Here is a 16,917-nt window from a genome sequence, read left to right on the forward strand (position 1 = left end):
AGAACAATGACTTCGGGAAGAAAATAATTAACTATCTATTAATTTTTCAATTGCCTTTACTATGTGAAGGTAAATAGGTCATTTCTGACAAAATAATTAACATGCTTAAATTAGCCACAGTGAAATGAAGAGTATATTTATTAAGTTTTAAATCAGAAGAGTTGGGTTCAAGCATCTGGTGCGTGACACTGACATGCACTCGCTCAGATTTCTTCATACAGCTATGTAGAAATTTTTATATTTTCATGCTGTGATATTAGTTACTTACCTGGGTTTGGAACTCAGTAATAACTTCAATAACTTCACAGGAACAGTGGTTTTCATGGTTGTAGCAGGACATACTAATATCAGTAGAAATTAGCAAATATTCTGGCTATCAATGCAGAGCATTTTAAATTAACATTACTAATGAGAATAGCCAAAAGTATAATATTTGCATTTTGCTTTTATTTTTTAAGAATAAAATTCTTTAGCAAGTGATTGCTAAATATTACTGCTATTTTAAAATATTTATTATCTTTGGGGAGAAGAAGAGGTAGAAGGAAATGATTATTCATGATTCTTTTTGCCTCAAAAAGTGCTATGTCATTAATCAGTTTATAATTTTGTTATTATATTAATCGTATTTTGCTATTCCTGGCTCTTACACTTCTGACAATACTTATAAAAACTTCAATTTAGTCAACCTCGAAGTTGTTTATTAATCATCACATAGCTTGTGTGTGTGTGTGTGTGTGTGTGCATGTGCACACCCTGGTTTGTGGTTGGATGCACCAAAATGCCTCATAATCAAAATCGTACAACTTGGATTGCCTGGAACCTCCTTTTTTTTAACAGCTACACACTGCTACTGTGATAAATCTCAATCTATATACCAATGAAAATTAACGTCCAAATGAAATAATAAAATGTATATTTATACATGTTTTATATATCCTCCATAAATGAAGTTTTCTTTTTTATCATATTATTTTTTAAAACTCTGCAAATAATTCTTACACTTTCTGATGTGAGGTTACCCTTTTGATGACAACAACACTGCCTAATGCAGGAAGGAAAGGAGAAAGCTATAGATTTTGTATTTCTTAATTTGTGAGACTAGAAGCTAAATGTTTCTTGCATTCTCTCCAACTCCTCCTGGAAACGTAGGAGGAAACTGCTGTTGAATTACCTCCTTGTCATTTCTCCTTCCTACAGAATACATCAAGTCATAGAAAATTTGACCATTGAATTTGCTCTTGATAGTAACAGGAAGAGAGCAACAAGCCTATGAATTACCATGAGAATATAACCAAAAATTGTTTATTTTTGACAATGATCTTTAGTTTTAGTTCCTGTTAATTTTGATGTAATTAAAGAGATTGCATACTTTAAACTATTTTAACATATATTAAATATTTCCTTTATAAAATTTCTTAGAATCAATGTTAAAAATATCAAAATTCTAACACTAAACTCAAATAACTAGGTCTAATATTATTGGTGAGGGATATTAACTGGAAATATATAGTAGTGCCTATTTCCTTGACTAAAAGATTTTGGAGGTTTTAAATAAGGTTTTTCCCTCTCTGCTTAACCTTAACTTGTATATTGATAAGTTCTCCTCATTATATAGAAATGCTGTAGTCTTTCCCAACACAATATTGAGAAAGAACAAAGTTGGAGGATTGATACTACTTGACTTCAAGATTTACTACAAAGCTACAGCAATCAGAACAGTGGAGCATTGGTGAAAGAATAAATAAATACATCAGTGGAACAGAATAGAGAGCCAAGAAATACACCCACATAAATAGAGTCCACTCATCTTTGACAAAGAAGCAAAGGAAAGAAATGGAGAAAAGTTAGTCTGTTCAAAAACAAGGTGCTGGAACAACTGGACATCCACATGAAAAAATAACGAATCTAGACAAAGACCTTACAGACTTCACAAAAGTTAACTCAATATGGATCATAGACCTAAATGTAACATATTAAACTCTCAAGCTCCTAGAAGATAGCCTAAGAGAAAATCTAGAAGTGCTTAGGTATGGCGATGACTTCTTTTTAGACAAAATTTCATAGGCATGATCCATAAAAGAAAGAACTGATAAGCTGGACTTCATTAAAATTAAAAGCATTTGCTCAGTCAAAGGCAATGTCAAGAAATTGAGAAGACAAGCCACAGGCTGGGAGAAAATATTTGCAAAAGACTTCTCTGACAAAGGACTGTTATCCAAAATATACAAAGAACTCTTAAAATTCAACAATAAAACAAACAACCCAATGAAAGGATGGGCAAAAGACTTGAAGATATAGAGATGGCAAATAAGCATATGAAAAGATGCTCCACATCATATCTCATTAGGGAATTACAAATTAAAACAACAATGAGGTACTACTACACACCTATTAGAATGGCCAAAATCCAAAGCACTGACACCAAAGACTATTGAGGATGTGGAACAACAAGAGCTCTTATTCATTGCTGGTGGTAATGGCAAAATGGTACAGCCACTTTGGAAGATAGCTTGGCACCTCCTTACAAAAGTAAACATACTCTTAACACATGGTCCAGCAATCATGCTCCTCGGTATTTACCCAAAGGATTTGAAAACTTATGTCCACACAAAAACCTGTACATGGATGTTTATAGCAGCCTTATTCATAATTGCTAAAACTTGGAAGCAACCAAGATGTCCTTCAGTAGGTGAATGGATAAGTAAACTGTAGTACATCCAGACAATGGGCTATTATTCAGTGCTAAAAGAAAGAGCTATCAAGCCGTGAAAAAACATGAAAGAACCTTAAATGCGTGTTACTAAGTGGAAGAAGTCAATCTGAAAGGGCCACGTACTATATGATTCCAACTATATGGCAATCTGGAAAAGGCAAAACGAAAGAGATAATAATAAGATCCATGGTTGCTGGAGGTTGTGGGGAGGGGGGATGAATAGGCAGAGCTCAGAGGATTTTTAGGGCAGTGAAATTATTCTGTATGGTACCATAGTGATTGATACATGTCATTATACATTTCTTCAAACCCACAGCATATACAACTCTAAGATAGAGCCCTAATGTGAACTACGGACTTTGGGAGATAATGATGTGTCAAAGTAGGTTCATTGGTTATAAAAAATATGTTACTCTAGTGTGGGATGTTGATAGTAGGGGAAGGAGAGGGGATAGTGCATGTATGTGAGCAGAAGGTATATGGAGACTCTCTGTACTTCCCACTCAGCTTTGCTGTGAACCTAAAACTACTCTAAAAAACAAAGCACAAATAAATAAATAAATAAAATTGAAAAAAAAATCAATTTAACTCTACAATTGAAGAGCTTTCACCTAACCTTCAATTGATTGATTGATCTGCATTGTAACAATATGCTAAAGGAAAATATCAAGAGAAGAAGCTAACACAATTTTTAAATGCTGCCTTCCAAACAATGAATATTTTCAATTAAAATTATATGAGATGATTATTTGGTAATATCTATCTGTGTGAAAAGACATTTTCAAAGATGAAACAAAATCTTATTATAGATCAGCACTAATGGGTGAATATTTACAATTGATTTTGATGATAGGGAATACTAATTTTGAATCCCAATTAAGCAAAAATGTTAGCCCTCCAAAAACAATTCTACTCTCCTTAGTAGTAAACCTGTATTTTAAAAATGGTACTCAATTATTATTATTTGAATTTCATTTTAAAAATTGTAGAAATTCAGGAGAAAAAAAAAACCCTCTTTTCAGTCATAATATTCCTCATTTTCTCTTGTGACATCACTGCTTAAAAAGAAGTCTTTATTCTCTTCACTAGTCACTCTCAACCTCCTCCCTCTGTCCTTCATCATCTCATCCACCCAACATGAATGTGGTCCTGAGGACTCTCCAACCCAGTCACTACAGCAGGGATGTTGCCAGTCTTATTCCACCTGATGGGTGAAAAACATTCCTCTCCTTGAAAGACCCTCTTCCCATGGCACCCTCAATATCCCTGACTTTTCATGACACCTGTTAGGCTCCTTCTTGGGCTTATTTTTTCCCTGTCCTCCTCTTTCATTTACTATTACCCCTGGGATCGCTTTTCTGCCTTCTTCTTAATATACACAGCCTCCCGACTGATTTCATAATTCCAAAAGCTTCATTTTCCCTCTTAATTGCAATAAATCTCAAGGATATATTTTCAGGGTGTATTACATTTTCTTCTAATATATGCTATTTTTATACCTAGTAGCCTTCTGGTCATCTCCCTCTGGGTCTCCCATAGAATCCTAAGCTCAGTACGTCCAACTTAGAGCTTATTATTCTCATCTAGGAACGTCAATTCCTCCTTTATTTTCCTTGTGAAGGTCATTGCTATTTCCTGTTGTACAAGCCAGTAACCTGCAGGCACCCTCTACTTCTCTCTCTCTCTTTCCACCAACATCCAGTCTGATCCTGTTGCTTCTTCCTCTTAGATAGGACATCCCTGCTAGTTCCTCTTTTCTCTATCCACAGGATGTGGGGAAACCACCATCATCTTTTATCTGGACCATGGAAATAGCCTCCTAACTGGTCTTTCGGCCTTTAGCACATTCTCCACTCTACATTCACCATTCTAAAATTTGAATCTTGTGCGGGCCATGTTATTTCAAGGGGACACTATAGGGAAGGAAGATTTATTTCTTATTCCTCTGGTTGCCATGTGGAAGAATTTTCCCAATATATCCTTGAGCTCTTGAGCTATGCTATGGTACTCATTTCTCCCAAAATGGATAGAGTTTGTTTAATTGGTGACTTTGGAAAAATAACTGCCCCTTGTGGCTTAGACATTTCCCTTTTTGTCCTCTTGGGAGTCAAGTTCTTACCAAAAGCATCCCTGGTGATCTACTTCTCCACTCCGGCCCTTCTAGGAAGACTGTGAATTTCCAGCACTGCCTTAGATCTGCACATCCAATTCTGGGATTCAGCCAAGGAAGCATATCATATCTATCTGCATACCTATGCACCATATGCCAATATAGCCATTCATTGATAAAGGAGATACTTCATTTTTGACCTATCTTACTCCATGTCCTATTTCTCAATTAGTTCAGAATTCCTGTGGGATAAGTTTTCTGTTTATTGGGCAGGGGTTGGGAGGAAGATTAGCCCTGAGCTAACATCCACCACCAATCCTCCTCTTTTTGCTGAAGAAGATTGGCCCTGAGCTAACATCTGTGCCCATCTTTCTCTACCTTATATGTGGGATGCCTGCTACAGCATGGCTTGATAAGCAGTGGGTAGGTCCATGCCCAGGATCTGAACAAGCGAACCCCAGGCTGCTAAAGCAGAGTGCATGAACTTAACTGCTGCACCACCAGGCTGGCCCCCCAATACCTGCTGTTTTGGCCAGTAAAATTAAGAGACAGACAATGAATGGCATTTGAGGAGAAAAATAACAGACTGGGACTCCTGGCAGGGCCCTGCTATTTTGGTGGTGGTTTAACAGTGGGACTTTTAGACCCTAGCTTTTTGCAGAGGTTTATATTGTTTCTTGTGACTGTTTTCACAGGTGTGGCCTATATTTTATCTCTTGTGTCCTGACCAGGCCACTTTAGACTGCCCACCAATGGCTGTTTTCCTAGAGTCAGAGCTGAACATGCTAGTCTTTGAGAAATAGCAGGTCTACTAAAACTTTAGCAAATATGAGCCTTAGTATGTGGGCTATGACAGCCAGGCCTGGGCAGGGCAGTGGGCCTTCCATCTGTTTGTGAATACTTTGAAAGTACATTCTGGTCCTAAAGAGGGGACAGTAAAACCTCTAATGTTGTAGACTCCAGTGATTTACGGGCCATTGCCTAGCATGTAACTTCAGATTGGCTCTTGATTTGTTAATTATAAAATCTCTGAACATGGCTCTAGGATTCTGAGTCCAACAGTGGCTTCACTCATAAAAGGTTGGTTGATTTTATCAATAAACAATAAAGAAGGAAGTGCCTTGTTTTGAAAATAATGTCATTTCCTTGTAAATCAGGCAGTTTACAAAGCCCACGCTTGAAATGCCTTCTCTTTGATGGTGTTTAAATACATGCTTCTGTTTTACTATCAGAACAACAGAATAAGAAAACTGAAATCAAAATAAAGGAGGAAACAAAATCTTTCTTTAGGAGAAAGGTTGAAATCTTAGGGAGTAGATTAGTTCAATGGCAATGGGGTTGTGGAATGCCAGGGTGGACCTGATAGGCAAATGTAACAGGGAAGAGAAAACACACTAGGAAAAACTGGTCTTAATGGAACCTTTAGAAAAGGAGAATATGTCTTCCTACTTCTAGATCAGTAATGAATTAGAGGACTAAATAAATCTAACAGAAGAAAAGAAACAAAATCCCTGAGAGCAGCAGACCAGAACACCTCTCCCAGCAGTGGTCAGAATCAAGAACACAATGGAAAGTCCCCTCTTAAAGTGACAAATGGAGCCCAGAGGAATAATTCTTGGGGGAACCACCCTTCAAAGACTGAGGCTGTGATAACAAGTGGTTACAAAACATCAGGCAGATTTGTGAGGGGAAGACAAAGAATATGAGCATAACATTCTCACAGTATTACTAGATAGTTTTTAAAGTAATACAGTCATTGTAAGTGGAATTTATATTTCTAGTTTGGATCTCTTCCTTGAATTCTAGATTCACGTCGAATTGACTGCTTACAGCTCACGTTGATATCAAATAGCCACTCAAATTTAACATGTCCTAGATACAACATCTGATCAACCTACATGTACAATCTCATCCTTGGTCTTCATCCCTGTTAGTTCATCAGGGAAAATTGTTAGATTCAGCCTTAGCTCTTTCTTTTCTACCCCATATCCAATCTGTGAGCAAGGCCTATTGACTATGCCTTTAAAATACGTGCAGAGTCTAACCACTTCCCACTTCCACTGTTGCCATTCTGGTCAAAGCCTGCATGACTTCAGTCATTCCCTGACTGCTCCCTCTACTTCCACCTTTACACCCACATACTTCATCCTCAGCAGAATAGCCACACTGAAACTTTGAAAGCAGATCATGACATTCCTCTGCTCAAAACCCTCAATTACTACTGTAACTCTCATATATACATATCTATTTAAAGATATATAGATATGTATACGCACACATATAGGAGGAAGTGTAAGTTTGTGAAACAAATTTGTTAAAAGTTTAACTACAAAAGATAAAATATCTGCATGCTCTTTGACCCAGCAGTTCCACTCCTAGGTGTTTAAACAAAAATGTATCCAAAAAATGTGTAAGAATATTCATAGCATCAGTAATAGCCCTAAATTAGAAAAAAGACACAAATAGCCTTCTATAGTAGAATATATATATGAATTGGGAGTATGTCAACATATATCATCACTAACTGTTGGAGATTTTATAAGACAAACAAAAGAAGGAAAGCACACCAAATTCCAGAAAATACCAGTTGCCTTAAAAGTGTTACAAAAAGAAAGAAAACTAGCTTAAGTATGTCAAAGAATTAGGAACTCAACTGTGCCTTCTCACAAGTAATGAGGGAACGGCAGAAGGAAACAAACAAAAAACATGAGCAAACCAGGACAGAAAATGTGTGCCATAAAGAAATGCAGCTCAAGACCTGGAATATAAAAACATCCACAAAAGTGGAGTTGTGAGAAGAACATGGTAGAGTTATTGGTCCTCAGCAGGCACCTAAGGCTTCAGACTCCTCAATGTAGCTATAGTTCAGGGTTCTGGTGAGGTTTGGGAAGATCTTCAGTTGGGAGAAATATGGCAGCAGGGAGGAAATCTCAAAGGAGCAGGTTTCACAGGTCTAAGTAAGCTGTCGTGCAGCAAGAGGATTCAATGGTGCCACTGTGTCTGAGGACGCAGGATGGTCATCAGAAACAAGGGAGACTTTGTGACCAGTGGAGCCCTCTCAGTATCACAACAGGCTGCTAGACCCTTGGAACTCGATGGGGAAGTGGAAAAGAACTAGGAAAAAAAAACATCTCAAATAAGATCTGGTAACTGAGGTGGCCACCACTGAAAGGTCTAAATGTCAATAAAGCAGATGCAATTCTTTGACAGAAAAGAGAGTACACAGAGGCTTTTTCCCCTATATCTGTTACATTTCCAATACAAACTTAGCCTCTTGATGAGATATTTCCCTACACTGAATATAAGTTCACTGGGCGTGGACTTCAGATATCTGCAAAGACTGAACAGAGATTTTCTCCTTTATTTACATGTTCTCCTCACAGGCATACACTTAAAATCACCAATTGTAAATGCAACATAGTTGTTGTCATGGCACCAGGGAACAAAGGATGGGGTCTGGAGGAAGAGCATTTATGTGAGTATTTCAGGCAGAACCACTGTGACACAAATAAATGCAAAGACATCCCCCATTCATGGATTAGAAGACTTCATATTGTGAAAATGTTAATATTACCCAAAGTGATCTACAGATTCAATGCAATCCCTATCAAAATCTCAATGGAATTTTTTGCAGAAATAGAAAGATCCACCCTAAAATTCATATGGAATCTCAAGGGACTGTGAATAGCCAAAACAAGCTTTTAAAAGAACAAAGTTGGAGGTCTCACACTTCCTGATTTCAAAACATTAGAAAGCTACAGTAACCAAAACAGTGTGGTACTGCCACACAAAGACAGAAATATAGACAAATGGAATAGAATAGACAGCCCAGAAATAAACCCTCGTGTACATGGGCAAGTGATCTTTGACAAGTGTGCCAAGATCACTCAATAGGAAAAAGACAGTCTCTTCAACAAATGATCCTGGGAAAACTGGATATATATGTGCAAAAGAATGAAGCTGGACTCTTGTCTTACACTAAACACAAAAATTAACTCAAAATGGATTAGAGACCTAAACATAAGACCCCAAAACCAAAAAACATCTGGCAGAAAATGTAAGAGAAAACCTTATGACATTGAATTTGGCAATGATTTTTTGGACATGACACCAAAGGCACAGGAGACAAAAGCAAAAATAGAAAAATGGGACTGCATCAAACTTAAAAACTTCTGTGCATCAAAGAACACAATCAACAGAATGACAAAACAATAAGCAGAGCAGAAGAAAATACTTGCAAATCACATATCTGATAAGAGGTTAATACTCAGAATATACAAACAACTCCTACAACTCCGCAACAACAAAAAATAAATAACTTGATTAAAAAGTGGGCCAAGGACTTGCATAGACATTTCTCTAAAGATGATACACAAATGACCAACAAGCACATGAAAAGATGCGCAACATCACTAATTATTAGAGGAACACATATCAAAACCACAATGGGATCACACCTGACACCATTAAGATGACTATTATCAATAAAACAGAAGATAAAAAGTATTGGTGAGGATGTAGAGAAATTGGAACCGTTGTGAACTTTTAGTGGAATTGTAAAATGATGAAACTGCTATGGAAAACAGTATAGCAATTCCTCAAAAAATTAAAAATAGAACTACCATATGATCCAGCAATCCCACTTATAAATATGGATCCAAAAGAATTGAAAGCAGAGTCTAAAGGAGCTATTTGCACACCATGTACATAGCTGCATTATTCACAACAGCCAAGAAGTAGAAGCAACCCAAATGTTCATAGACGAATGAACAGATTTAAAAAATGTGGTATATACATACCATAGAATATTCCATCTTAAAACGGAAGGAAATTCTTTCACATGCTGTAACACAAATGAACTTTGAGGGCAATATACTAAATGAAATGTCAGTCATAAAAAGACAAATCCTGTGTGATTTCATTTATATGAGGTATCTACAGTAGTCAAATTCATAGAAACAAAAGTAGAATGGTGGTTTCTAGGGGCTAGCAGGAGGAGGAAATAGGGTGTCATTTAATGGGTATAGAATTTGTTTCACAAGAGGAGAAAAGCTCTGGAGATCTGTTGCACAACAATGTGAACATACGCAACACTTTTGAACTGAACACAAAAATGGCCTAGATGGTAAGTTTTGTATTATATATTTTTTAGCACAATTAAAAAAACTCAGTTACACTTTTATTTCATTTGGAACTTGTATTCATTATAATATGCTGGCCTATTATGCATGAATTGCTATGCAGTTTTCCAATACTGAAATCATGCTTTTTTTTTTTTTTTGGAGGAAGATTACCCCTGAGCTAACATCTGCTGCCAATCCTCCTCTTTTTGCTGAGGAAGACTGGCTCTAAGCTAACATTCGTGCCCATCTTCCTCTACTTTATACATGGGACGCCTGCCACAGCATGGCTTGCCAAGTGGTACCATGTCCACACCCAGGATCCGAACTGGCAACCCTGGGCCACCAAAGCAGAACGTGAGAACTTAAGCGCTGTGTCACTGGGCTGGCCCTGAAATCATGCTGTTTTATCCAGGCTGGGACTACGGTAAGGCAAGTGCCTCAGGTGCAAAATTTAAGGAGGTGCCAAAAAAACTCAGTAGTCAAGATAAATAACATTTTAATGCATTCGTTTTTTAAAAACATCAAAATTAGTACAAAAAATTCCATGATGAACAAAATATCAAAATTTAAATATAAAGCCAGGATCAGTAAAAGTGTCATGTCAAGCCATATTGGAGCCTGAGGCAAAAGAAAAAATCAGTGATACTGATCCAGGATTAAACCTTTTAGGCTCCACCCACTTTCAGATGATCTTGCCATAATCCTACCAACAAGACTGAATTCATCTGCTCTAAATCCCACCCCATTTCCTCGTCTTCACCTCAGAACTGCCAGAATCTTCACTTTTCCTTTACTGTTGTCTCTGAGATGTTCTTCCTGCAGGAATCTGGTGTATTTGCACTCACGTTCTTTCCCAGTATAGGTCTTTCCCTGATTATGCATTTCTGTTGATGGTCCAACCATGCTCCCAGATACTCCAGGTTGAATCTTCTGCTATAAATCCACTTTCTCTGTCGACAGCTGTATCTATTAAATTGTGGATTCTAATTCTAATTGTGGATTCCAACTCAATCCATCATTTCTATTCTGCTGCTGCTGTCTCCTTATTTAACACAACAATTGTGTTTGAAACTACAATCTGTTGCCAGTGAAACATTGTTAAAGTCCCTCTTTTACCTGACCAAGGCTTTGTTGTTGCAGTTCAATCTCTAGAAGGAGTTTTCTTTTTCTCTACACTTACAGACATTTTAGCCAGTTCCCAAGAGCCAGCGACTTCTTCCATTAAATCTTCAGTGATAAATAAAGCTAGAAATAATCTATATGACTATGGAATTTCTCTACCAGTTTCATGTGATTTAAATTTCTAGTTTTGATCTTAATTATAAAATGTCTCTCATTTCTCATAAACTGTAAGCTTCCAGAAAGGAAGTCCATGTATTTACTTTCAACACCAAGCAGAGCCCTGAAACTGTGTGTGTGTGTGTGTGTGTGTGAGATGATTGGGTGAATCATCTAGAATCTCTTTATCTAGTAATTTCTCCACACTATAGATTATAAAACACTAGACACTTAAAACTCTGTTGGCCCTGAGGAGAAAACAGAGGGATGTCCACAAAACTTCACAAATAAAATATTTCACTAGGGAATTGAACATTTTTTATTTGTTTTCAGGTTAGAAAGCTAAGATGTTTTAAAATGTTCAACATGTTCTCAGCCCAAGGGAATGACTAGAGTGCAACCAAATATGTTAACACTGTCACCTTAAAATAAAGTGGGTATTTTTCAAGCTTAAGATGATAATTATCTTGAGTGTGCTTCTAAGAAGACCAGAGAATTTTCACATTAATTAAACTCAATATTTTACTGAAATATTTTGAAAGAGTATTACCATATAATGCCCACCCCTTGTATCTATACAAAACAAAAATGTTATTTTTATCTTCCACAGTAATAAGCAGGCTTATAGTGCAGCTGGGGTAATAGATTTTTCTAATTTCCCAAATTTTTTTGGGGGGGGAACTCCTAAAAAGAGAGATATCCACAAAATGGCTTACAGACGTCTGAATGCAGTTTTAAGAAACAGTCTGTTATTTGATAAGTGTTTATTGAGCACCTACTCTGCTGAGCACGTTTCCAGGCCTGGGGAGGTATGTATAGTAAGGAGAAGCCATTATTCTTGTTTTCAAAGAGTTTATGTTTCAAGTGAACAAAAGCTTTATAAATTTTGTAAAAAAAATAAACTGAAATATAACACATAGCCCAATGCTAGATCGCTTGATTCAGCTTTTATCTAAGAACACAAATAAAGGTGAAACTCATTGAGGGTTCTGGTTCTGGCAGTTAGAAAGGGCTTCATGGCAGGGGGTGTACTAGCAGAGTGTATCATTAATTTTTATTTGGACAAAACTACAGAAGAGAGAATTCTAGGAAAAATTTAGAGAGTAAAGCAAACATAAATGTACATTTGAGCAGATCAACATTATAATGGGAAAGAAGTGAATTTGAAAATTAAAGTGTGACTTGGGTCAATTTCAGGTACTAGGCTAAAAAATAGAAGGAAGCTGACAGATATTTAGAATTTCCAGATTATATACATTTTTCACTTAATAAGTCTTATTATAGAAAAATATAATAATATCCAGCAAATATTTAATCTACATCCTCTAAAACTTTATTTGATTCTTGAAATCTGACTATATTTTTTGAGAGTTAATTCAAAAGTAATTGAAATTTCCTTAGTCTTATGGGTATAATCATTCATACATAATTTCATTCAAGAAATATTTTTAGAGATCTCGTCAAGATGGTGGCATAAGCAGACTCTGAACTCATCTCCTCCCATGAACACAACCAGGTTACAACTATTTTTGGAAAAATTACCCTGGATAGAAAACTGAAAAATGGATAAAAAGAACCCCCACAACAAGGGACTGTCCTGACTAAGGTGGAAGAGGCAGAAATTCCTTCTGGAGAGAAAAAACCTACCTTCAGGAGCAGTGGAGTTTCTCAGCCAGCCAGGAGAGAGCCACCCTAAGGTATGCAGCCCTTCCTGGAGGACTGAGGTCCAGAACTGGGGTCAATAATGCTATACGCATCCTTCAAGACTCAGCACAACTGAGATGAGGGTCTTACTATCTGGCTTTGCTAGCTATTAACTACAGCAAGGATACCCCAAGAAAAGCTATCAGATGAAAGCCAAAAAGATCCAGGTCTTAAAGGACCCATGCACAAACTCACCCATCTCAGCAACCTAAAATCGCCACAAAGAAGGCTGACAGTTCTTTGGTAAAAAGAAACTCACCTGGTGGGCTCTGAATGCATCTCAGTGAGAGGAGAGACCTCTCCAGAGACTGAGACATTGGTGGTGGTCATTGTGGTGAACTAGTCCAGGCATGCTGACACAGACCCCAGCAGATGCCATTGAAATTCTTCCCCTGGCCAGTTAGCCCAGGAATCTGCCACACTCACTAGAGCACAGATTTAATCCAGTTCAGCCAGGGCAGGCAGCCTACCCTAGGGACCCACCCCACCCAACAGCAAGCCCTCAGGCAACTTGTCAACCTGCATTGACTGGGTGCCTTAATCTTCTACAGGCAGGCAAGTGTGTCTGCCTCTATTGGGCAGAATCTGTGTGAGGACCAGGTGAACTGTGGGGGGCATTGGTGGAAAGGTGCAGGCTTCTGCAGTAGGGTGCTGGGGTATACTCCAGGGAGTTAGGAAGTGTGCACAGACCAGAACTGTGTTGACAGCATGGGTGGTCCTGTGGGGGATGAGGCTTGTCAGCAGCAGAAGACTGGTGCTTCACAAATAGCCATAAAAAGGATCAGCCCCACCTTCCAAAACCTGAAACAATTGAGTGTTCCCATGCCTAGGGGCAGCCCCAATCAGCTGCACTCCCAAGAGAACTGGCAACAGCTTTGTAGACCTGAGGCCTATAGCAACTGTAAGGCCCTGAGTCTAGCAATCAGCTACACTGGGTACCTACCCAATTAATAGGAAAACTGCAACAGGAGTGTGCTGTTGGACCTTGCAACCAATGGTGCTGAGGCTCCCCAAACCAGATTTGCAAACAGATGGCCAGGGAAGGAAAGACTAGACTCCCTGTGTACCTGCATTATGAGCAACACTACCACAGCAGAAAGACACAAGTAGCCCACAAAGGGGTCACTCCTGGATCATTTGGACTGGTGATGAGAGGGAAGCACACTGCTGGGCCTCAAAAGGCATCTCTTACAAAAGGTCACTTCTCTAAGACCAGGAGACATAGCTGACTCACCTAATACATAGATATAAGCACAGAGAAAGAGGCATAATGAAGAGACAAAGGAATACATTCCAAGCAAGGGAACAGGACAAAACCCCAGAAAAAGGACTAAATGAAACAGACATAAGTGACTTACCCAACAAAATGTTCAAGCAAAAGCTCATAAGGATGCTAACGGATATTAGAAGACTGGATGAACACAGTGAGTTCGTCAACAAAGAACTGGAAAATATAAAAAAGAACAAATCAGAAATGAAGACTACAATACTGGAAATGAAAAATTCACTAGAGGGACTCAATAGCAGAGTGGAGGATACAGAAGAATGGATTAGCGAGCTAGATGAAAGACTAGAGGAAATCACCAAAGCTGAACAGAAAAAAGAGAAAAGAATTAGACAGAATGAGAACAGTCTAAGGGAACTCTGTGACAATATCAAGTGTGCTAACATTCATATCATAGGTGTCCCATAAGGAGAAGAGAGAGATAAAGGGGCAGAAAATTTATTTGAAGAAATAATAACCAAAATTTTTCCAAACCTAAGGAAGGAAACAGACATCCAAGTACAAGAAGCACAGACAGCTCCAAACAAGATAAGCCCAAAGAGGCCTACCCCAAGACACACTGTAATTAAAATGTCCAAAATTAAAGCCAAAGAGAGAATCCTAAAAGCAGCAAGAGAAAGGCAACAAATGACATATAAAGGAAAGCCCGTAAGGCTATCAGTGGACTTCTCAGCTGAAACCCAACAGGCGAGAAGAGAATGGCATGACATACTTAAAGTGCTAAAAGGAAAAAACCTACAGCCAAAAATACTCTATCCATCAAAGTTGTCATTCAGAATGGAAGGGGAGATAAAGAGCTTCCCAGACAAGCAAAAATTAAAGGAGTTTATCATCAAGAAACCAGTTCTACAAGAAATGCTGAGGGGACTTATTTAAGTGGGAAAGTGATGACCACAAAAAAAAACAGGCAATAAAATCACTGGTAAAGGTAAACATATAGTAAAGGTATCAGATCGACCACCTGTGAAGACAAGATGAAAGTTAAAAGACAAAAGTACTAAAATTAACTATTTCAATGATAAGAAGATAATGGATAGGCACACACAAAACAAGAGATTAGATATGATTACAAGAATGTAAAATGTGGGAGGAGGGAAGTAAAAAAGTAGAGCTTTTAGAAAGAGGTCAAGCTAAAGAGTCTATCAACTCAATATAGACTGTAATATACATAGAATATTACATAGGATCCTCATGGTAATCACAAATCAGAAACCTATAATAAGCAACCAAATAAGACAAAAGAAATCAAACATACTACTAAAGAAAGCCATCAAACCACAAGGGAAGAGAGCAAGAGAAAAAGAAAGGAACAGTGAAGAACTACTAAAATATCCAGAAAAAAAAGTAGCAAAATGGCAATAAATACGTATTCATCAATAGCTACTTTAAATGTCAATGGACTAAATTTTCCAATCAAAGGCATAGGGTGGCCACTTGGATAAGAAAACAAGACCCATATATACATACAAGAATATACATACAATCTGCATACAAGAGACACACTTCAGACCTACAGACACTCACAAACTGAAAGTGAAAGGATGGAAAAAGATATTCCATGTAAATGGTAAAGAAAAGAAAGCAGGGGTAGCAATACTTAGACAAAATAGACTTTAAAACAAAAACTGTTGCAAGAGACAAAGAAGGGCACTACATAATGATAAAGGGAACAATCCAACAAGAAGACACAACACTTGTAAATAACTATGCACCCAACATTGGAGCACCTAAATATATAAAGCAATTATTAACAGACATAAAAGGAGAAATAGACAGTAACACAATAATAGTAGGGGACTTTAACACTCCACTTACACCAATGGATAGATCATGCAAACAAAAGATCAATAGGAAATATTGGCCTTAAATGACACATTTGACCAGATGGACTCAGTGGATATATATAGAACATTCCATCCAAAATCCATAGAATACACATTCTTTTCAAATGCACATGGAATATTCTCCAGGATTGATCACATATTAGGCCACATAACAAATCTCCATAAATTTAAGAAGACTGAAATAATATTATGCATCTTTTAGGACCACAAAGGTATGAAACTAGAAATCAACTACAGGAAGAAAACCAGAAAAGCCACAAAAATTTGGAGACCAAACAAAATGCTACTGAACAACGATTGGGTCAATGAAAAAATCAAAGGAGAAATCAAAAAATTCCTGGAGACAAATGAAAATGAAAAGACAACATGCCAAAATCTGTGGGATACTGCAAAAGTGGTTCTAAGATGGAAATTTATAGCAATTCAGGCCTACTTCAGCAAAGAAGAAAAATCCCAAATAGATCATCTAAAAGCGCATCTATAGGTACAGGAAAAAGTAGAACAAACAAAGCCCAAACTCAGCCGAAGGAAGGAAATAATAAAAATCAGAGCAGAAATAAACTAAATAGAGACTAAAAAAACAATAGAAAAAACTAATGAAACCAAGAGCTGGTTCTTTGAAAGCATAAACAAAATTGACAAACCCTTAGCTAGAGTCACCAAGAAAAAAAGAGAGAAGGCTCAAATAAACAAAATCGGAAATGAAAGAGGAGAGATTACAACAGACACCTCAGAAATACAAAAGATAATAAGAGAATACTATGAAAAGCTGTATGCCAACAAATTGGATAATCTAGAAGAAATGGATAAATTCTTAGAAACATACAACCTTCCAAAACTAGACCAGGAAGAAGTAGAAA

The sequence above is a fragment of the Equus quagga genome, chromosome 3 (assembly GCF_021613505.1).
Source record: "Equus quagga isolate Etosha38 chromosome 3, UCLA_HA_Equagga_1.0, whole genome shotgun sequence".
Taxonomy (NCBI): Eukaryota; Metazoa; Chordata; class Mammalia; order Perissodactyla; family Equidae; genus Equus; species Equus quagga.